The sequence below is a fragment of the Amphibalanus amphitrite genome, unplaced genomic scaffold (genome assembly GCF_019059575.1).
Source record: "Amphibalanus amphitrite isolate SeventyFive unplaced genomic scaffold, NRLGWU_Aamphi_draft 000722F_arrow, whole genome shotgun sequence".
Taxonomy (NCBI): domain Eukaryota; kingdom Metazoa; phylum Arthropoda; class Thecostraca; order Balanomorpha; family Balanidae; genus Amphibalanus; species Amphibalanus amphitrite.
In genome coordinates, this window is record NW_024882216.1 from 1 (window position 1) to 22,535 (window position 22,535).

The following is a 22,535-nucleotide window of genomic DNA, read 5'->3' on the forward strand; positions in this document are numbered from 1 at the left end:
GCACTTAGCACTCATTCGCAATTAGATGACACTTAAAAATACAGAGATCCATGAAAGAGATCCATTAAATAATAGGATATAATATAAAAGTACACAGTAAAATAAAATTAAATTAAAAGAAAAAAACAATAAGAATAGGAAAGTACAAATAAACTTTAAAATCTCTAAGACACGGTTCTCAAAGGCATGTTCCTGCAGTGGACCACGACGAATGATTTAAAAGAGATAAAAGTATCCGACATGAAATCCACCTGAGGATTCCTGGCGATAAAATCATTTGCCTGGGCCGCCAGCCTTGTAAAAGTTCCTGTCTTTACCGTCGAGACTCGAGCAAACGGCACATTAAACAACTGGACGTTCCGTGTTGGACGACTTGTTACATGTAGTGCGTACGAGGCTAATAAAAAAGACGAGTCGATGCGTCCAGAGTAAATGCTTTTCAGGAATAAAAGATCGAACTGAGTGCGCCGCGCCTCGAGTGACGAAACATGGAAGAAGTGTAAAAGATGACAGTATTCCAGGCAAATTGATCTGTCCGTGCCACCGGCCGAGCTGCTAACCACATTAGGAATTTGTGCTGGACTTTCTAACCGTTTTAAATGAACTTTGGCTGCGCCAGACCACACAACACTACCGTACTCAAGAATAGATCGGACGTTTGCGTAATATGTAGCTATCAGAGCCCTCTGATCAAGTTTTTGTCTGGGCAAGCCGGTCTGGAAAGATTGAATAGCTGTCCAAGGGCTCTGTTTGCTTTTGCTATTGAACTGGTAATATGAGCCGAAAACGTTAGTTAGAGTCCAGCACAATTCCAAGATCGCGAACTTCTGCGACACGCTGAAGGGGGAAACTGTTGACATGGTAGGTGTGTAAGATGGGTGCTCTTTTGAGAGTGACCGTGAACGAAAGGCACTTCTGAGCGTTGAGAGAAAGACACCAATCGGTGGACCATTTGCAAATGTTGATGAGGTCGGTTTGAAGGAGGCCGCAATCAGAAGCAGTTGAAATTTGCCGGTAGATTTTGACGTCGTCCGCATACATGACGCATTTGGACGACGACACAACCGTCGGCAAATCATTGATGAAGAGAGAAAAAAGCAAAGGGGCCAGAAGGGCCCCTTCCGGAACCCGGATTTTACTTTAGCCCACTCAGAAGTTCTTCCATTCACGATCACTCTCTGCTCTCTCTCCGACAGGTACGAGACGAACCAATCCAAAATTTTGCCGCTAATACAGTAAGACTTGGATAGTTTGAACAGGAGTAATTTATGATTAACACTTTGGAAAGCCGCAGAGAAATCCGTGTATATTGTGTCCGTCTGGCACCCGTCGGAGATCGAGCCCCAGGCAGTGTGAAGGTAGGTGGTAAGGTTGGTGATACAGGATCGGCCAGGCAGGAAACCGTGTTGTGCAGGGGATAGCACTGGGGCAGCGTGTCGCAGAAGCTCGTCAACAACAATTTTTTCAATAACCTTGCCAAAAAGTGGAAGAAGAGACACAGATCGATAATTTCGGGGATCTTTTTGTCACCCTTTTTGTGTATCGGCACAATGTTTGCCTGTTTCCATTTGGATGGAAAAATGCCTTGTCGCAGTGACATGTCGCAGAGTTTGGCCAGAGGCACGGACAGCTCTGAGGCACACCATGAACAATACGAGCACTGATCCCGTCCCAGATTGCGGAAAACACCCGACTGCTAAAGATCCTTAAGATTAGAAATTGCAGCTCGAGCAAGGGCACTTGCATTCATAGCAACGTGCTGGAAATATGTTGTAACTCAAGTAGTCCACACTGCTAGCATGTGTTGGTGTGCGCCTAAATGTCCGGTAGTCATTAGCGCAGAACTGAAGCTCAGTCAGTCATGTATGCTCAGAAATTAGCTACCAATTAGCTGGTATTTCTAACGCTTCTGACCGTTGTCACCTAGGTGTGGAGCCACGCAGTACCGGCTGAAAACAATGGTTCCTACATCAAAACATGCTGTCCGCGTCTAACAACGTGCGTCCACGCCGCTATATAAGACCCTTTTTACCACGCAGCGCCAAATGTCGACACGAACAGCTTTGATTGGTGTCTTTTATCAGGCTCGCGCTTGTGGCTTTGGGCTCGTGTGGGTCGTTGAGCCCCCGGTGCCTGTACCAATATGGCGCTGGCTGAGGGCGAACAATGGCACGCCGAGCGTTGTGTTTATTTTTCACCCTCACCAGGCGCTGCACAATAGTGCTGGGTGAAGCAACGCCACCCGTTCGTATAGCCCCGGTTTTGTCCAATGTCCATTCAGGCACGATAGCTTTCTGTGGATATAGGAGCTATTGACGTATATTCCCGGACCTTCCCAAATGGCAGCTGCTTGTCGTGCCGAAACCGCATACGAGATGCTTTATTCTTATGTGGAAGTGTGCTGTGAATGCTCACGAGAAATGTGGTGGAGACCCGGCATTGTTGTAATACAAAATCAGGATATGTGACGTCAAAGCCTGGCCATAAAGCTTATACGAGGAATCCAACGGACCTGTGTTACAAGCACTGGAATATTTAGCGAGTTTTAGTGCGGCAAGGCACAGTATACCAATGTATGCAACAAGATACGATAAAAATGAATTCCGTGTCGCTAGTTAAAATGACTTGACATCAGGTATCTTCCGTAAATTGATGATACTGTAGAATGTGACCAGACGCACATTTAACATCAAGTTGATAGGCATAGCCGTCCGAGAGGTATGAAATCTGCCCGTAGCCTCCACTTGTGCCTGCGTCTGCGTTTTCGCCAATCGCCTCCGTGCCCATCTCCCATTCCCATCCCTGCAGCTCGTCTCCATTTCCATCTTCATCTCCATCTCGCTCTTCCTCTTCAGGCGGGTCGAGTGCGGCCCGTCTGACCCTCTGCATGCATGCATCTGGGCACTGAATCAGTCTGCGCTGCTCTGCCAGTGTCGAGCCTTTGTCATGGTAACCGAGCCTATTACTGCCACCACGTGAATGGTTGCGGACAATGCGGCGCGCTGAATGGTGAGTTGGACGGACGAAGATGGCTGGCAGGCCGTGCTCCGCTTTTTGCCAAATATCTGCATATCTGGCGGTCCCATACGGCGTGCATTTGTCAGTTGATGAGGAGATGCCGGCTCGGCCGGTCGGAGCGACCAGGCGGGTCAGCCCTCTCGGAATTCGAGCCAGCGCCGGCGGAATGCTCTTCACGTTCTGCGGAATCAGATGGGGGCGGGGCGGCGCGCGCGGGCCGCGGCATGACAATGGCCGCGCCGAGATGCAGGCCGGGCCGGTGTAGGCGCTCATCAGTCAGAGGCCGAGCGGCCGAGCGTAATCGGCGCATCGCCCGGCCACGCTCGGCCTTTTTCCGAGTCATTTGTCTTGGCGCTCCACGCCGGGTGTACTGGAGCGCTGCGTGGAACGGCGCGAGGTGGAAACGGGGCGAGGCAACTGGGACCATCCCTGGCCCGCTTTTCTGGAGTATAACCACCTGACTGAACACATCCCGACTCGAACTACCCGACCTGAGCCGACTCGACTAAACTGGCCCGACCCGACCTGGCCTGACCCGACCCAAGCTGACCCAAGCTGTTTGACCTGACAAAATAGGAATGAAGAGGTCTCATAAGGATGCAAGCATATCCATGACGCTCTCCAGAAAAAAAAATAGTCTGACGTATCTGAGCAGTTTCATTTCACAGGCACCCTCACCGCTTGTTTTCCCATTGGCCGCCTGCTGGGGAGCGTCTGTTCTAAAATAAAACAAAGCATCGGAAACGCCCCTCTCCCACCAACCACGACAGTGCTGAACAGCTCTGGGTCTGGGCCTGTACCTTATCTCCCAATGTGCAGTGGCGTGATTCTAACAAAGCGTTGTGTCCGGGGCATGTGGTGGTTTCATAAAGATAAATAAATGGACTAATAACAAGAGCCCTCTTATACTACACAGCTGTTCGATATATCTGTTGTTTGTTCCGGTGTATAAAGAGATATGCTGCAGGTTCATACGCTTATTAGGTTATTATAATAATATTTTCCATACCAATTATTTTCAGTTACCTTTATTCAGCCCCTCTCTCTCTCCTCTCTCTTTATCATTTTTTTTCTCTCTCTCCTCTCTCTCTCTCTCTCTCTCTCTATCTCTCTCTCTCTCCTCTCTCTCTCTCTCTCTCTCTCCGGTCTACCTGCATCCTCTCTCCCTCTCTCCAGTCATCAGTCACGGCCCTGACTAGCCCTCTCTTGGCCCGCTTACCTGATGTGTGTTGTGTTTGCATACGGCAGAATGAATGCGGGCGCGGCCGCGGCAGTGGGGGCGTGCAATGCGGGTCGGCTCCCGGATAACTCTCTCCCCTCCTACTCTCTCTTTTCCCACCCTCCCTCTGTTCGCCCACATGCACATCATAGATCATATTGCGATTATTATCTGCAATCAATTTGTACATGGCCGTTAATGAAATAGCCCATCACGATGGTATCTGGCGAGGCGGGCGTCTCCGTGCTCTCTCTCTCTCTCTTCTCTCCTCTCTCTCACTCTCTCTCTCTCTCACTCTCTTTCTCTCTGTGTTATTTTGTATGTACTTACGTAGTCTTTTTTAACACAGTGCTGCCCTGCGGCAAAGAGCTGAGTCATCAGGATCACCTGAATAGTTCCATGGGGCTGCACCGTCCCGCATAAGTCCATATCTCTTCATAACACTGCTCATGGTTAGCTGTATATAACCCTGATGCATATTGCAGGTGTGCGCCGTGGTACGCAGAAACCCACGGCGCCTGAGCAGTCAGCAGAAATGGACGGTCGTTACTTCTGGCTCCCGGTAGATCCATAAGGCGCCCCCTCAGCCCGGGGGCTCTGCTAACTGATTGGCTACCGCTAGTACAGAAGTAGAACGGATGTGTGAGGGGGCCCTTGCGTCTGATTGGTTGCCTGTGACGGAGCGAAGCCATCGTATGCGTCAGGGCCCCTTGTACTTGATTGGCTCTCTGTGATGCAGAGAAGAGCCGGTATGTGTTTCCCGATTTGAATTCGATATGCAGCAGTGTGCACATATGGCATATGATGCTGGCGCCAGCCCGGTTTTCCAAGAAGAGCGAGCCAGCTGGCCAGCACTCACAGATCTGTTTCAGATATACAAGAACGAGGCCTGCGCTGGACTTTCGGAGTCGCTGATGCATCTGTGTTTCTCGTCTCGTTAAGTGAATATTTATCAGCTGATCAGTTGCGCTGGAGCCGCATAGGAATTCATATTTATGCAAGATGAATGACGTACACGTGAATGTCTGTGGCATTTGTTAGCAGTCTGTGCGATTGGGGAATAGTCTGACAGGCCTCCGGGTGCGGTCTTGTGTAACCGAATCATCGATTTCGTCACTGCTAACAGCTTCAGGACAGCGAATGTTTGCATTTCCTGACAAGTTTATCTAGGAATCTTGGTAGACTCATGCAGGCTGTCTGTCAGACATGCTGTTTAACTTTCTGATCAGTGTACCGGGAATGCATCCGCTCATGCGAACTGAATGAGCGATGTGAGGTCCTATATGGTAATGTTCAGCAGTGTAACTATACGTTGACAGACGCCTCGCAGTTCGCACTGCGCAGTGCGTGGCGTCGTCTTGTAAAAAGCTGCTCTGGATTTCGATGTGTTTGCAAAGCAAAATAACATCACCGCTTTCTTTCCAGTGGTATAATAGCATCAGTGTTGGCGGGGCTACAACTTCTCGGCTATCGGGGGGGGGGGGGGGGAGGGAGCGATGCTGTATAGCTCAACTACTCTAAAAATAAAAATAAAAATAAAACGGCAAAAACGCAGGCGTTTGTCTCACGAACTTTCGATCTCCGGCTGCCGTCTGACGTAGCCGAAGTTGATCAATCGGCAGTCATTTTTTTTAACCGTGCTGGGCTGGCCGTGCGAACGTCCCACGTCCCACGTCCCACGTCCCACGTCCCACGTCCCACGTCCCACGTCCCACGTCCCACGTCCCACGTCCCACGTCCCACGTCCCACGTCCCACGTCCCACGTCCCACGTCCCACGTCCCACGTCCCACGTTCCGCGTCCCGCGTCCCACAGCCCACGTCCCACGTCCCACAGCCTACAGCCCACGTGGCACCGGTCTCATGTCTCTTGTCGCCGCGCCTCTCCGTGGAATGCAGTCAGAGTCAGCGAGTAGAATAAACGCGCCAGTGATAAAGGCCATGTCCGGCTCTGAGAGAGCGGTGTTCATTAGGGACGTCAGCTGTCGAGAGTGCCGTCGAGAGTGCCGCCTGGTGACGCCGATATCTCTGCGTCGGCGGACCCGCCCCGTTACGTGTCTGGGACGTGTCGCGCCGCCGGCGTGTCACGTTTCGTGACGCGCTGAGTGCCACCAGACGCGCCTCTCCGGCTGTATACTCGTGGCACAAACGTCAGCCAGGCCACATACTCGGTGTCAGCTCGGCAGTGACGCGGCCCCAGGAACGCTGACGAGGCATGCATGACGCTGCGCTCCGGCGGCACTCAGCCCGGCCGCCGAACTGATGGGCTGATTTGGCGAGCCGAGAGGCCGCCGCCCCTGGCTGCCTACAAATGCGAGTACGTTCGGCGGGAAACGATTCAGTCGGATCCTACGACGTAGCGAGGTTTTCACATCAACCAGAGCTCTGCTGATTTGAAAACATACTCGACAGCACAACATCGCACTTTTCTCGGAATCGCCGCCGCTCTCCGCCCGAATAAAAATAAAGTCTGACACGGCTCGGGCGGTAGTTTATCTGAGGCGTGACTGCCCTGTAACACTTGCGGCCGCTCGGAGCATACATGCATGTCGAGAGGGCCGCGTGTCGGCTCCGGTGCCACGCCTGGCGCTGACACGGTCATCTGCAATTCCAGCCGCGGCACGGGCGGCACTCAGACCAGACACCTGAGCGGGCCCGACGGCGACACCCAGCCGCCCGAGCACACGGGACACGACACACGACACAGGAGACATGACACACGAGAACGTGACACAGGAGACGTGACACACTATACGGGACACACAACCAACATACGACACTTGATACCTACTGACAGTTCTGACACTGGCAGCGTTCCATGGTCGGGAAATGATACCAATCTATACGCAGTGCGCACCTATCCCGGCTGAAAGGTATTTTCCAGCATTCCATTCTGTTATAACAATTTGTTCTGAGCAGAGTTCGTTACCAGCTAACTCACCATGCAGTCCCATCGATATTTTCCCGAACCACGGCTCCAAGAACTGACCCCGTAGCGCGGGCCATAACTGTTAACTACCCATCACCTGTGGACCTTTTCTGGGGCTGCTTGTCTACATACACCGATGCTCTCCCGCTGTTCGGCCGATGAGGCCCGGGTCGACCGTCCGGGGGTGGTCGTCTGGGAGCATGATGAACCGACCTCACCGCGGAGCAAAGCCGCCCCGACCCAAACCCCTCCCCCTGGTCCGCCGGGAGCGATCCCAACATCCATTCGGCTAAGTCTGGATCAGCGCTGATGGTCGCCCCCACCATCACCGTCCGTCTATAATGGACACTATCAATTCCGGAGGGACGATGTAGAGGTGGCAATGGAGTGATGAAGGGGTAGGTGGGGGAGGGGGCTGGCTGAGATCGGGTATTTGGGGACTGATTACACCGACACACTTCATAGTTTATTCGCATCCATGTTCAGTAATAAAAAAGGCAACACAAATATTCCTGCCTTATTTCATATAAGCTGAGTTTCATATCCTGTCAGCAGCCCGTTTTTACGCCTTCAACATACCACTTTCCCTCACCTCATTTAGTGAGGTTCTGAGCGATGGCCGAGTCACCGAACGAGCTGCCGCCTCCTAATTGTGCGACGATGCACCCCATTGTAGCACCCGGCTCAGACCATGTCACCATTAAATAAAACCCAACGCGCCGGCCCGGCGGCAGCCGACAGCGAATCTGCATAAGAGAGCCGGCTGATGCGATGTGAATTGGGTCCGCCGCCAGCGCCGCATATTTCATTTCCAGTCGGAATTAAAATGGCATGGCAAATTGAGATGCCATTTTCTTGTAAGCTATTTAAGTCGGTTGTAAGTTTAATGGCTGGAACTCGGGGAATTCCAGCTTCATTTCCATTTCAGTTTGATGTAATCAGACTGAATGAAGAAGAATTGGTCGGCCTTTTCTGTGCGCATAGTCCCACACATTGAAAAATAACGAAGGATGTGGTATTCGTTAGCGTTTGATGTCACGTTAATCTTAGTGGATTAGAGCATATCCATCTCCTCATGCCTGGCGTACCAGTGGCATACCCATCATACACTTCAGGGATGGCACTATAGTACTGGGACATCCACCGGGACCACTTCATCTTTACCTCGACGTCTCCAGCGTGAGTATAGAACCGGTGTATGTCGTTCCATCTGTGTCACTGGCCTCCTGCAGCGCCCGACGTGTAGCGGCCACGGCCGTCGGTAATAGTGCTGGTAATGTCGCTATACGGCCGCCCGTAATGGCTGTAATGGCCGTAATGGTTCACAGATGCCACCGCTCAGGGTCTGCGACGCTTACAAAGCAGCGCCAGCGACGAAGGGCGGCGAAGACGCAAGAGCGGAACGGGTAGTGACGGTGTTCTTTCGGCGTATTCCACAATCTTATACCTTCAGTGCTCGTTCCTCTTTGTTATTTCCTTTCTTCGGTCTGCCTTTTCAAATGGTTCGAATCACTGTAATTTATTTTGATATCAACATTCAATAAGTTATTGTGCTCTTATTTTCCAGACTTCTATTCATCTCCTTGACTTTCCACGAGCCGTCCAGAGCGGCGACTCGCTGCACTCTGTTCCACCATCCACCCAGATATTCAGTCATCTGTGTCTGCCGACCGACTGATTACGAGCTGTTTACCAGCTGTTTACCAATCTCCCATCTGCCCTGAATCGTCCCCACCTGAGTCTCATTACAGGGCATCGACAGCGGCCCCATTCAGTGCTGATCAGCCCGGTGACGGCGCTTATCCACTTGTCTTGTCCGCCCGGCGCGGCAGTACCTCCCCGGTACCGCATCCTACAAGGGGTACTGCCCGATGGTGATACCGAGACCTCCCGGTAGTTAGTTAGTTAGTTAGTTTATTGACACTGCACTCTTGATAAAATACACACACTACATAAAATACAAAATTCTATACATAATGCAATACACTAAAAATATACAAAAAGGATAAAACTCGAGTGAAAACGTGTCCATTAAAATAACAAAATACAATATGAGCACCGCGGACATGGCGAAGCACAATCTAAATACATATTATGAATCATACTTTTCAAGAATGTTCTTACATAGCCTTGCGAGATCTAAAGGGTGTGCATCCATAAGGACAGTTAGACCGGAAAAATTTAATCTGGGGAAATGTTCTCGAAGGCCGTTTTCACGACGGAACTTTCGCAGAGGAACTTATTTGATACCTAAAAAGTACCTACCCTTAGAGGCCTTAACATCCCTCAAACTGAAATATTTTATGTTCAAAATAATTTTAGAAGTTTAAATCCGGGCATTTTTTGCCCTCAAATCACTTATTTATTTACAAACACAGCAATTTTTAGTTCTAGTAGCCCACCTTTCGACTATGAGGTATTAAATCAGCGTGGCAACTTGCTCCCTCTTTGCTCCCTCGGGTATCTAATTCCGGAATTCTTAAAAACAAGGAAAGTATATATCGAGTTCTCTTTTATACCTATTCAGTTATGTTTTAATGGTGATTAAAATATGACAAATTTTTTAATTACATTTCATATAAGAAAACACGCAAAACAATGAAACAAAAATAACTACGGCAGATAATTACCTTCAGGTATCTAATTCCGACCAATCAGCACCTCAGTAGGATATGACGTCATACAAGAATGGTGGTGATGGCCGTTTGCAGTCCCGGCCGGTAGGTCACGTGACCGCCGGGCGCCTCGGGTCACGCGGCGGTCGGGAGTCGGACGCGGGGCGTGGTCGCGGGCGGACGCGCGGGGCATCATGCTTTGCTTTGCTTGCTTTGTCAACTTCATATAACTTACTATCGCATTCGTGTGAAAGCCAAACACTGCTCAGTGCCCTTAGAAATTGAGTTTTGGAAAGCTCAAGTCCCTATAGCTCCTCAGGTCGGCAACAGTTGAAGCCTCATCTGAACCCATGTGAAAAAAAACGAGGGTAAGGAACCTTGTGTTGCTTTTTCTTTTACCGTCATGATTATCTCAAACCATCACAATTTTGAGTTGCCACATTGTCTGCTTCACTACATTCGTGTAAAACTTGGGTGAAGGCTGGTGGCTCAAAGAAAGGTGAAGATATTTCTTTAAGTGCCTAATCCGTGAAATTGAAATATCCCGGCTTTACAAATCTACATTTTTCATTTTCTCCACGATACATTTTTTAAAATTGTTTAAATTTTACCTACATTTGTTAAAATCGGGGCTTTGGTTTTGTGTAAACTAGATCATAAAGTTTACTATAGTTTTGTGTAACCTGATGGCTGAAGAAAATAGTAATTTTGCTAAAATGATGTGCGGAAATTTGTTGCTTTCCAAATCAAATTACTCATACCTATATTTCATTCAAAATTAGGAGGCATTATTACTGTTTTTTCTTGTAACATGAACTGAGTTTGGGTACGGTGCTCCGGAAACGTTGTGGAACTTTAAGCTAGCTAGAGCAGTTTCCATAAAAATTGTTTAGATAGTTGACATGGCTTGTTGACAACTTTTGCTGTTTCTAAAAAAGTGAAAACAATATTTTCCTGCATTAAGCACACAAGGCATGTTATTCTCATAAGCTATCGAATGTGTGTGTGTGTGTTTTTAAGCTGTTTTTTAAGCTTTTAAGCTGTAACTTCAGTTACTTCACTTTAGAACATATTGCCCAGAATGCGTCACTGATCATGAGCTGGTATATCATATCATATGTAGCAAATACATAAATGAGAATAGTGTGTCATGAATTTTTGTGCATGCTTCTGGATCATCTGTAATTACATCAAAGGCTCGGCTCAAGAGTGTCCTGCCGACCAGCTTATGCCCAACCCTTTCTGTCCGCAGAACGTCTTCCGTCGCCTGCGACTCCCGCACGCCGTTTGCGCCCCGGCCGTCCGTACCGGTCTTCGCGCTGCGAGCCGCGCTGCTGGAGTTCGCGGCGGCGTCGTGGAGCTCCCATCGGGACAACGTGTGATGCCCGCGTCGAGCTTATAAGCCGTGAGCTTCGATTGGCGGCTCACGCGGTCACCAGCTGTATGTACAGCCTCGGCCCCGACGACCCCGCTAATGGCCGAGACCGGCATACCCCCTGCATGGGTCCGCTGTCCGGCGCAGCGCTGGCCGCCCGCATGTTACGTTTGGCTGTATCGCTGCCCAGGGAGCGCGCTCCACGCTGCGGTAGAGGTACACGTTGCGACCCGACTGAGGACCGCAACCGGATGGTGAGACGTCGGCCTCTGCGCCCTGGCCGGGGTAGGCGTGACCGACGTCACAGTGGAGGAACACCCAAACAAGACCAGCCCACCGTCGGAGCAGCATGGAAATATCATGTTCTGCCTGGACGTCGGACCCGGCGGCCGCAGAGCACCTGCACACGTGCGGGAGGGGCGCTGGAGGCGCGGCTTCTGACATCCCGCGGCGCGGCTGCTGGCAATACCTGACAACGGCGGCAATGGAGGCGGTTGGGAACAGCTGCAGCAATGGGGATGGCGGTGATGGCGACATGGCGGTTTGGGACTTCATCTCAGCGCGGCCGCCGCCCAGGCGCCGCTGCGCCCGGCTGCTCAGCCACCTACCGGATGGCGGGGTGGCCCTTACGGCCCTCACGCCCGTTCGGTCTGCGGCCACGTTCTGGGGTGGCGGTCGCGGGGTTAGCGGCGTTGGACTTCGTCCTTTATCCAGACTGCACCGTACCATCTGAACGGATGGATCTGCCAAGAAAGATGACATCCAAGGCGGCTATGAGGCGATCACAAAGCTTCAGCAAGAGCTTCTCCTTCATGGGGCCGGCCGGCCGTTAAGTCGCAACACCGGCTGCCGAGTGCCAACAGCTGCGTGCGCTGGCGCCGACGCGTTGTGGGCCGCGCTGCTGACGCTCAAGCTGCGATATCAACCATCTATGAATAAGTGGCAGCGGTGGTGGCTTGTCAGTTGTTAACGTGCCTTTGCAGACGTTGTGAATAGCCCGCGTTGGAATCGCATGGTTGGCAACACCACGCAAGCTAAAATGGGCTTCCTTGATGAACCTACTTTTTAAGCATTGTAGCCTTTGTAATTTTTGATGTTTTGCTGTAGGTATTATTTTCTACATATATACTATATAGGCACTCACGTGCTTTGAATCGCGCAATGCAATTGAACCATGGTAAAGACAATGATAAATGAACTGAGAGCTGACATGCCCCATGCTTTGTGTGGTGTGTGTGTGTTTTTTTTTTTTTTTTGGCGAGTCGATAAAAGTGGTTTTGGACACTGGATGAGTTTTTAGGGGTGTGGTGAGGGGGAATGTAATTCCACAGACCTTTTGTCAGATTCACCAATGCAGTAGGTCTGCGGTATTTAGATATCGGAGCATTCTTTGAAAGTCGTGAATAGGGCAACTGAGAACCTACCTATAGCCGTGATATCCCCTCACAAAAACTTCTTTTAAACCAGTAAAACGCCTTTTGGGCGAAGAACGAGCGAGCGAGATAGTGAGCCCTGCACGTGCAGAAGGGCGAGAGGATACTTCCAACGGGCTTGTGCAAAGCACCCTTCTAACCGGTTGCTAGCGGTGTACCAAATTTGAACGCAATCGGCACAGCCGTTCCTGAGATCTGGAAGCGGCATTCTGCACGTGCGCACGTGCAAACGGGGTCCAAAATGACTTTTGCATGGCACCCTACTAACTGGTCCCCAACCGTGTACCAAATTTGAGCGCAATCGGCCCAGCCGTTCTCGAGATCTGGAAACGCCCCCTGCACGTGCGCACGTGCAGTAGCACCCTAACCGCAACACATGGGAATGCATTGCCTGGTGGGTGCCTACCTGTATGCCAAGTTTCAGCGAAATCTCCCCAGTAATTACCGAGTTACTGAAATGGGAACAAATTTGGCACCTCTTATTGTTGTATTTTGCACGTGCAGTGGGGGTCACTCACATAGATGAAGAGTATCCGACCTTTGGTAGAAGGGATGCAGCTACCCTATCCCTCGCCCCGTTGGGGGGGGGCCATTTTGGCCCCCCCTGTGGTTTTTCCTGAATAGCAAGAAAACGGCGGCGCGCAGCGCCGCCAAATTTTCAGTACCTTCCCGGGCATCAATTTGACACCTTCACACCAAATTTCAAGTCTTAGGTCACCTTAGGTCAGGAGTTATTGAGGTCAAACTGAGGTCATGTTCGAGCAAAAATGAGCAAAAAACATGCAATCTTGAAACGCTCACCAAATCTACAGTTATCAAGCAATTTCAAAGTTCTTTATATGGTCTAGTAGACAAAAAGCGGCGCTACAAAACTGCTATCTCGGATTTTCAAAATTTTTGGTTTTTGAGCAAAAAAAATTCAAAAAATTGATTTTTTTAGAAAAACTTTGAAAAAATCCAAAATTTTTCCGAATTTCGAAAAAACCGGAATATATGTGATAGTCCCAGTGCTCTTCTATATACATACCAAATTTCAGATCGATATCTCGTTTTTTGGCCAAGTTATAGCGAAAAAACTGTTCAAAAATGATGACGTCAAATTTTTGAACTCAATTTTTAGCAATTCTAGACCACGAACGGCAAAACAAAGACCACCATTGAACTCCCCGTGACGAGCTGCATCGATTCGATACCCATTTTATGCAAAAATATTAACTTTGAAATTTGACCTAATTTGACCTGACCTTGACCTGACCTTGACATGACCTTGACCAAAACGTGATCTAAGCTGGCCCCAAAGGCTGCCTGACCCATATAATCGCATTTGTCATGTAAAATGGACCATAAAACATGTATCACACGACACTTTCATATTGTGACCCCCCCGTGACCTGACCTCTGTGACCTGACCTGGTATCAGTGACCTCAAATAGCAAAATATGTGTTTGAAGAACATTTCCCCATCGATGATTTTCAATGAAATGCATTTTACTCGATTTTACAACGCATTTCTTGAAGTGCCTGTAAACGGTGAAAATTGGACCTTTGACCTGACCTGTGACGTCATCGGTTTGACCTAGGTCAATAAAATTGGGTCACAAGGTAGTTCCCCGTTGGGGCTATCCAACGCCGTTTACCGCTTGTCGCTATGTTGCGTGGTTCTCGAGATCTTAGGGGGGGCCAAAATGGCCCCCCCCCAACCGGGCGCGTTGCTCGGCAGAGCCCAACGGGGCGCGGGCTATAAAAATGACCGCAAGACAATCGCTCAAGCCGCTGCTGAATTATGGGCCCCTCAAAATCATTACTTTTGCAAAACTGCTTGAACACCCTTGACTTTTCACGTGGCACGTGCCACGGCGGTCACTGAGATGTATCAAAAGTAGTCAATTACAGGGTAGAAGGGATGGGGCTACCCAGCAAAAAAGACCGCAGGCCATTCGGTCCAGCGGTTGCTGAGATATAAGCCTCTCAAAAGCGTTACAGGCCGGGCCGGGCCGGGCCGGGCCGCTCATACTGAGATTTTTCCGTTATATTGAAAAGACTTCGCTTCGCTCGCTGCGCTCGCTCGCTCGTAATAACCGGGGATAAGTACATAAGCAGAGTAATTGCTATTACGAACACCTAGGTATCACAATGCTGAGCGAATAGGAAAATCTATAGATGGAGAATTGTGCCGCGTTACGGGTGCTCGGGCGCAGCCAATCCAGCGTTACCCCAGCGGTGACCTTGACCCGCATCGTCTGTCTCGGCTCCAAAGCCAAACCGGCGTGGAATTGGGAGCGCTCGAGCACTCATGGTCCAGCGCAATTCTCCACCTGAATCCATTCCTGATACACATTTGCTTGCTCATAGTCATGTAACCCCGGTAAATTCATCTAACTTTCATATTGGTCGCTCCATAGACAGATGGCCACAGATATCAACTTAAAAGGCCATTGTTGCATTCATTTAGTGGAGATCATTAAAGAGCCGTGATAGGCCACAAGTCGCGTGACATCATACGTGTAACAACCAATGACGTCGGCCTGCAAAACCCAATGGAAGCGGCTAGCAGCGTGCAATAAAACAGGGCGCTGCTTTCTAAATGTCTGTCGTGCGCCATAAATGAATATATCTTTTGTAGTGTGGCAACTCAGTATCTTTTTTTAACTATTGTACTAGTATTTAATAAGTTCATAATTTTATAATTTTGCTTACGCTTTATGTTGATGTTAGTGATAAATCCTTAGATAAAGTAAATCGATGTGATATTTAATAGAAAAATAGCAAACTAACGCGCCATTCATTCGAAAGCTGGTAAACCTACTAAAAAGAACTACTAAAATTCCTGAGGAACCAAAGGATTATATTGGTATCAAATAGATGCCTGCTATTCCGTCGTGAAAACGGCCGAAGTGAATTTGATTCTGGGCAGTCTAAAAGTACATGTTTCTCTGTTTGCACTGACCCGCACGTGCACAGCCTTTCTGTCTCTGGTATGCGCGACCACCTCCCCGTTTCTATTTTTAACCTGTGTGAACCTAAACGGATTCTTGTAAAAGCGATGCGCTCGTTTTCAGGTACATTTGCCTCATACATACGGTGTCGCGCGACATTCTGATTAAACTCACGGTATGTTGTCATTCGCGTCGATGTTGATTCTAAAATTTTACAGCGTAAGGTTTCCATGTTTCTTTCTCTAAGTGACCCGATTTCTTCCGTTTGTAGGGAGTTGACATAACGGCCAGCTTGTGAGCCCGACTGCACTGATAAATGCATGGCTAACTGGGCGGGACTGCCCTCGAAATCATCTCGTGATGTCAGCTTTCCTAGAAATTTAATTTGGTTCTCTTTAATCACTGTCTTTAAGTCTGGGTATCCCAACTCTGCGTGAACAAGGTCACTGCTTGTCTGATTCCTGACTGACAATAGCTGTTTTTCCGCGGACAATACCGCCGTCGAGGCATGCTTAAAATCGTTGCAAAGCCAGCTTTCACAGCCATACAGTATTGCACTACAGAGAGCACTTTTGAATACCATCTCCTTGACAGGAAATGGCGCGTCTTTGTTTTTCTTTAAAAACGCGGAAAATTTCACTAAATGACTGCGCTTAAAATCTATGTGGGCTTTGACTTGATTACGCAAAGTTGCATTGCTGATTGGCGTTCCAAGATAAATGTACTCATCTGTGTGACTGATGGATACGTTATCAAAAACAAAAGGAACAGTGTCCCCTGCGTTAATCGCCATAAACTTTGACTTCTGCGGGTGTATTTCCATTCTAATGGTGCCAACTTCGCGGTGCAATAGTGCTAGCTTTTGTTTCATGGCATCTCTGGATGTGGCTAAGACAACTGTATCGTCCATGAATAGCAGCGAATGGGTGTTACTGAGAAAACCGTCAGGTCCAAACGTCTTTATGGCTCTGACCGTACTGTTGATATAGAAAGTGAAAAGGGAACAGCTGTTTGCTGCGCCTTGTTTTACCCCAACCGAAGACGTAAATAAACCTTGCCCTAAGGCATTTTTGCTAGCCTGCAGACTGTTAGCCACTGCTGTTAGATATTTCATGCCGCACCCCTGATCAGCCAGTTTCTGCAATAGAATGCTACGATTCAACTTATCATATGCCTTGATATAATCGATGTAAGCGATATACAGCGTTTGTTTCGTTTTCTGAGCGTAATCGATCAGTAGCCTCAGCGTGAATAAGTGCTCTGCACAGCTTCTGCCGGCTACCACCTGCCTGCTCGTCGTCAGGCTTGTACCACTGAACGAATCTATCGTTTAGAATTCCGTCATACACCTTAGCAAGGGCACTCTGAATGCTGATTCCGCGATAATTGTTGGCGTCTGAAGTGTCGCCTTTTTTTGAAAATCGTAAAAACTTTCGCGAAAGACCACTGTTCTGGAAAAGCTCCGTTAAAAACCATGTTAAACATATAGGTTACGATATTCAACCATTCTCCATCAAGAAGTTTAACAATACCTGGCGGCACACCATCAACTCCTGCAGCTTTATCACGACGTAACCTCATTATAACGTCTCTCACTTCGCGGGTGGTGATCGGATCGTCTAGAACGGGTACGTACATGTCACTATTAGGCACAACTATTTTAGTCTCACCGGGCGAGGGGTTTAATAGGCCTTCGAAATGACGGCAGAAATGATCGTCACTGGGCGCATTCTCGCCTGGACTGCGTGTTTCTATTTTACCATTCCAGTTAATTGAAGACCAAATAAGCTTCGGATCTCGCTTATGTAACAGAATCTGCCATCGTGACTGTGCATAAGCCACCTGAGCAACACCAGATGGGGCCGAACGGTCACTTCGCTGCGCGGTGCGGCATACCTCATACAGTAATTCAGTCAATGCGTTACACAAGTCATCTGCCGACTGGGGTTCACTATTTGCGGTGCTCTCGCACATGCTGCGCCACCACAGAACAGGGTCGGGTAGTGTTGCTCTGGCTCTCTCCTCATCGATGGAGTTAATGTGTACCGGCTTGCGTGCGATATTTGGTCTACTACACTGCTGTGGGTATGAATCTAGTAACATGGCTCGCTCAACGATACTATCTATGGATTGCAATGGACATGTCAATACAGTTCTCAAGGCAGCGTGATCACTACAAAACGGCGCCTGTTACGCTGGTACGCTATGCTGGTACAACGAACAGTACCAGCATAGCCCCCGTCCCCTAGTAGTACCCTGTACCCGTTACCGATCTGCCCGGCGGTACTTTATCGAACAGCCTTCACAGGGTTCGGCTTGCCGCTGGTGTTCACTGCCGAACCGTTGTGCGGATGACGTGTTACTAATGAAGGCCGCCGGTGACTGATGCGTGGGTTATAATGGCGAGATACAGAGGCGCATACGGGGTGAAATAGTGGCTGTGAGCAATGAACAAGAGCGCAGCCAGCTAGCTCTTGTAGTCACCTCTCGGGTGGGTGATATGTATAGGAGCGCCAGCGAGCATGCACCTTCTTCCCATCATTTGCCAAATCGTTCGCTCGGACTATGGGAGCGCTGTGACCAATAATAAAGAGAACTGCTTACACATGGCCAGGGACACAGATGACGTACATTGTGCTCTGTATCTGTAAGCACATGGCTTGAAGCAGCACTGATCTGCCGCCAGCACATGCATTGACACATTCAGATACACTAGTGATGTAACACACGCGATACGTAAGATTACCGTGCTCGCCTGCATGACAAACGTTTATAAACAAACGAACATGACGAATGGCATAAGTTTATTTTGCAAGGAAATGTACAGCTAGCCTAGCGGATATTATTTTAACATTTGCATTGCAAATTGAGTTACTGCCGGAAATCTAATCGCTAAAATAAATATAACATGGCAGGGTGGCACAAGCAACATGCATATTACGTTACAATTGATTTATTTTTATTTCCAAGGCACAAACCTGAGAGAGAGAGAGAGAGAGAGAGAGAGAGAGAGAGAGAGAGAGAGAGAGAGAGAGAGAGAGAGAGAGAGAGAGAGAGAGAGAGAGAGAGAGAGAGAGAGAGAGAGAGAGAGGAGGGAGAGTTCGGCGAACCCGCTGGCCCCCGCAGTGTGTCCGTCGTGTCCCGCGGACAGTACCAGGGAACTCCATAGCGGCCTGAAGAGCTGGCCGTGTCCGGCCGAAACTGAGTCGTGTCCGACACGCCCCCCTTCCCCTCCCGCTGGAGAGGGGCCGTGTCGAGATCGATGGTGCCAAAGTCCGCGGATAGACGGCCTATTCTGAGCACGCATCAGTCACGGAGAGATTTAGCGATCTAGTCTCGATAGATGGGCATAGTTCTCGAAAAGCCAATCTCATGCATCGGCTGACACGGCTAGTTTTTATGAAGTTCTTTTCAGCGGCCATAAAATGTTCATATGAGGCACTCAAGCGAAACTGTTTTCGTTTTTACGTGCTATGGTTATTACCGGCCATCTATAGACCGCTCCCAATATAGGCGATTGGCGCTGGCTGGAGCACTCCCTTGGAGCGCGGCTGGCTGGCACGCAATGCTCGTATCTCGGCCGTCATTGCGTGAGGAGCCGAGCGGCGCCTCCAAACGACCCGACCCATCGGCGCCAGACGGCCGTCTCTCAGAACTGAGTTAGTCAGAGGCACGTCATCCACCGCCGCCACGCCGCTGATAACACGCCGTCTGCCCTGATGGCGACCCAACCGTCCGTCGGCTCTCTGATCCCCGCCCGCGCGCCGAGCCAGCGCTGGCGACTTTGATCTTTTCGCGGTCGCGCCGCCCACGCTTGTAGGTATCTGCATTCTGCTGTATCTCGGCTGAGTGCAGTGCTCAATGTTGACCGTAGCTGAGAGGTGACGTCACGACCAATCAGTGACCTCCATCAGGCGGAGGGCGGCAGTATCAATGTGGGAAGGCAATTTGAGCCGTCAATGACTGCGTTGAGTAAACAGTGTCGGCGCTCGGCTGGGCAATTCGCGCCGAACGCCGCAGCCGTGGTGACGATGGTAGGTGTAATGATGCGATATGCGCAGTATTGCCACACGCTCTCAGCCCAGTGTGTATGCCGCGAGTGGCACGATGCTGTTTTCTCGGGAATTATAGCGAGCTGGTGGGATTGTGTGATACGACCGTGGGAGACGGTCGTCAAGTTAGATGTAAGTGAATCCTAATCTATAATCTAAGATTCGGAATCAGGTGAGCCCCTACGATTTGGACCAAACTTGGTCAGTGGATAGTACGTAACGTCCTGATTACGATGCACCCAAAATCTAAGCTCGGCCCGCCATATTTACGAAGTTACGGATGTTTGAATTTCAAGGTCATTCGGGAGAGCCCCTACGATTTCCGTCAAAATTTGTGTACGGACACTCTAGATGCTCCTCATTACGAATATCACAAAATTTAAGCTCGGCCCGCCATATTTACGAAGTTACGGAGGTTTGAATTTCAAGGTCATTTGGGTGAGCCCCTACGATTTCCGTCAAAATTTGTGTACGGACACTCCAGACGCTCCTCATTACGAATATCGCAAAATTTAAGCTCGGCCCGCCATATTTACGAAGTTACGGAGCCACAAGGTTACGGACTTTCAAGGTCATTCGGAGAGCCCCTCCGATTTTCGTCAAAATTTGTATGCGGACACATTACATGCTCCTCATTACGAATATCATAAAAGCTAAGCTCGGCCCGCACTATTTCAAAAGTTAGAGATGTTTGAATTTCAGTGAGTTTCAAACGTCAGTAACTTTTGAAATAGTGCGGGCCGAGCTTAGCTTTTATGATATTCGTAATGAGGAGCATGTAATGTGTCCGCATACAAATTTTGACGAAAATCGGAGGGGCTCTCCGAATGACCTTGAAAGTCCGTAACTTTGTGGCTCCGTAACTTCGTAAATATGGCGGGCCGAGCTTAAATTTTGCGATATTCGTAATGAGGAGCGTCTGGAGTGTCCGTACACAAATTTTGACGGAAATCGTAGGGGCTCACCCAAATGACCTTGAAATTCAAACCTCCGTAACTTCGTAAATATGGCGGGCCGAGCTTAAATTTTGTGATATTCGTAATAAGGAGCATTTAGAGTGTCCGTACACAAATTTTGACGGAAATCGTAGGGGCTCTCCCGAATGACCTTGAAATTCAAACATCCGTAACTTCGTAAATATGGCGGGCCGAGCTTAGATTTTGGGTGCATCGTAATCAGGACGTTACGTACTATCCACTGACCAAGTTTGGTCCAAATCGTAGGGGCTCACCTGATTCCGAATCTTAGATTATAGATTAGGATTCACTTACATCTAACTTGACGACCGTCCGTGGGAGCGGAATAGTCCCGCTGGCGCCGGAGCCGCAGGAGCCGGAGCCGGAGCCGGGAGCCAGGAGCAGCTCCGTACCGGCCTGGGTGTGTCCTGAGAGCGAGGGACAAAAACTAAAAAGTATCGCGGGAAGGAGTTCGGCGGATGACTGGTGTCATATGAAAGCTGAGTCAATGATGGCCAGCCTGTCGAATGCCGGTTTTCGTTGAGTTTTATGTCTCTGTAGCTAAAAATGGTTGTTCGGATCGGCTCACTGACGGGTCCAGGGGAGCGGGGATATTTTGAGCAATTGCCCCACCCACAGCGTCCAAAATCGATGAAAATCAACCGCTTTTCTAGAAAAGAGGAAAACTAAACGACTTTATTAGGGAAGGTTTGTTGTAAACTGCACAGCAATGCATGTACAGTTTACACATGCATTGCTAATCTAAATCCGGGGAGTTTTTGGAATTCGGAAAACGTTTTTTTGAGCCACGCCTCCTTGCAACGTCTAGGACTTTGTCGTCTTTCTGGATCCGGCTCCCATCGGTCCATTCATTCCCCCCTCCCCAGTCCTTCCGTCCCACCGCTTCCCCTCCCCAGCCAGTCAGCCTCCCCCGGACTCCGGATGCGCTGCACAGTGCAGTCTGCACAGTCTGCACAATCTGCACAGTGCACAATCTCCATGCAGGCTGAGAGAGCAAGCAAGCCAGCCAGCATCCACCGGAATCTCATCTCTGCAGCGGCCGTCCGGAGAGGAGGCCGCAGTCGCCGGGCCTCACTAGCTGTCCATAACCTGTACCCGCTCTGATCTGCCGACCTCACTGACGTCGCTCGACCGCAGCGGCCGCCCGGACCACCCCACAGGAGGGAGGGTAGGGGAGGGGAGGGCTGCAGCTGATCGTACCGCGCATCTCAGACATCCATGCCGAATACCGGCCTAATTGGTGATTTATTATCAGCCTGAATTTATTCCACCACATGACGCAGCTGAAAAATGTGGCCCATTTCATTAGCAGAGGATGTCTATCGCTAGGCTCCACTTTGCAGGCTCGGCAAAATAAAAAGTAATTTTGCTATCGTCGCAGTCCAAACATTTCGGTGACGTCAGTCTCTGGAGGATGCAGCAGAGTTAATTATTGGACAGCGGGCCACACCGCAGCTGAGTTCATCACCGGGCTGGCGCTGTGGAAATACGGCCCCGCGCAGCGTATAGCTGGGTTCATTATTGGACACAGTTTGCGGGCGGCTGGTGGCTCTGCGCCAGCGGGCGGTGCCGGTGCGTCCCTATTGCAACCACCGCAATCCACTGTCACTTGATATTCACCGGCTTAGGTCAACCTCCCGCTAAGAAAAAATTAATTATCTCCACGATTTAGTTCACTATTTCGTATTTCAGCGCTGGCTGCCACTACGCCTTGCATTTATGCGTCGCGTGTGCCGTGCATTATTTCTCTGAGACTTCTCAACTAAGCACTGAGCGTTGCCTTCTCGCAGACAATGCACTGTCGTCGTCAGATGGACAGCGGGACGTGCATGCTTAGCGGAGGAGAATGAGATGGCATCCTCTACATGCACTGTACCATTTCGGTACACCTTGCTGCGACGGGAAGCGGGTCGGGGCGCCAAGGAAATACATACGACGGTGACGGGCCTTTTTACACTCGACTGACACAACCAACACGGCCG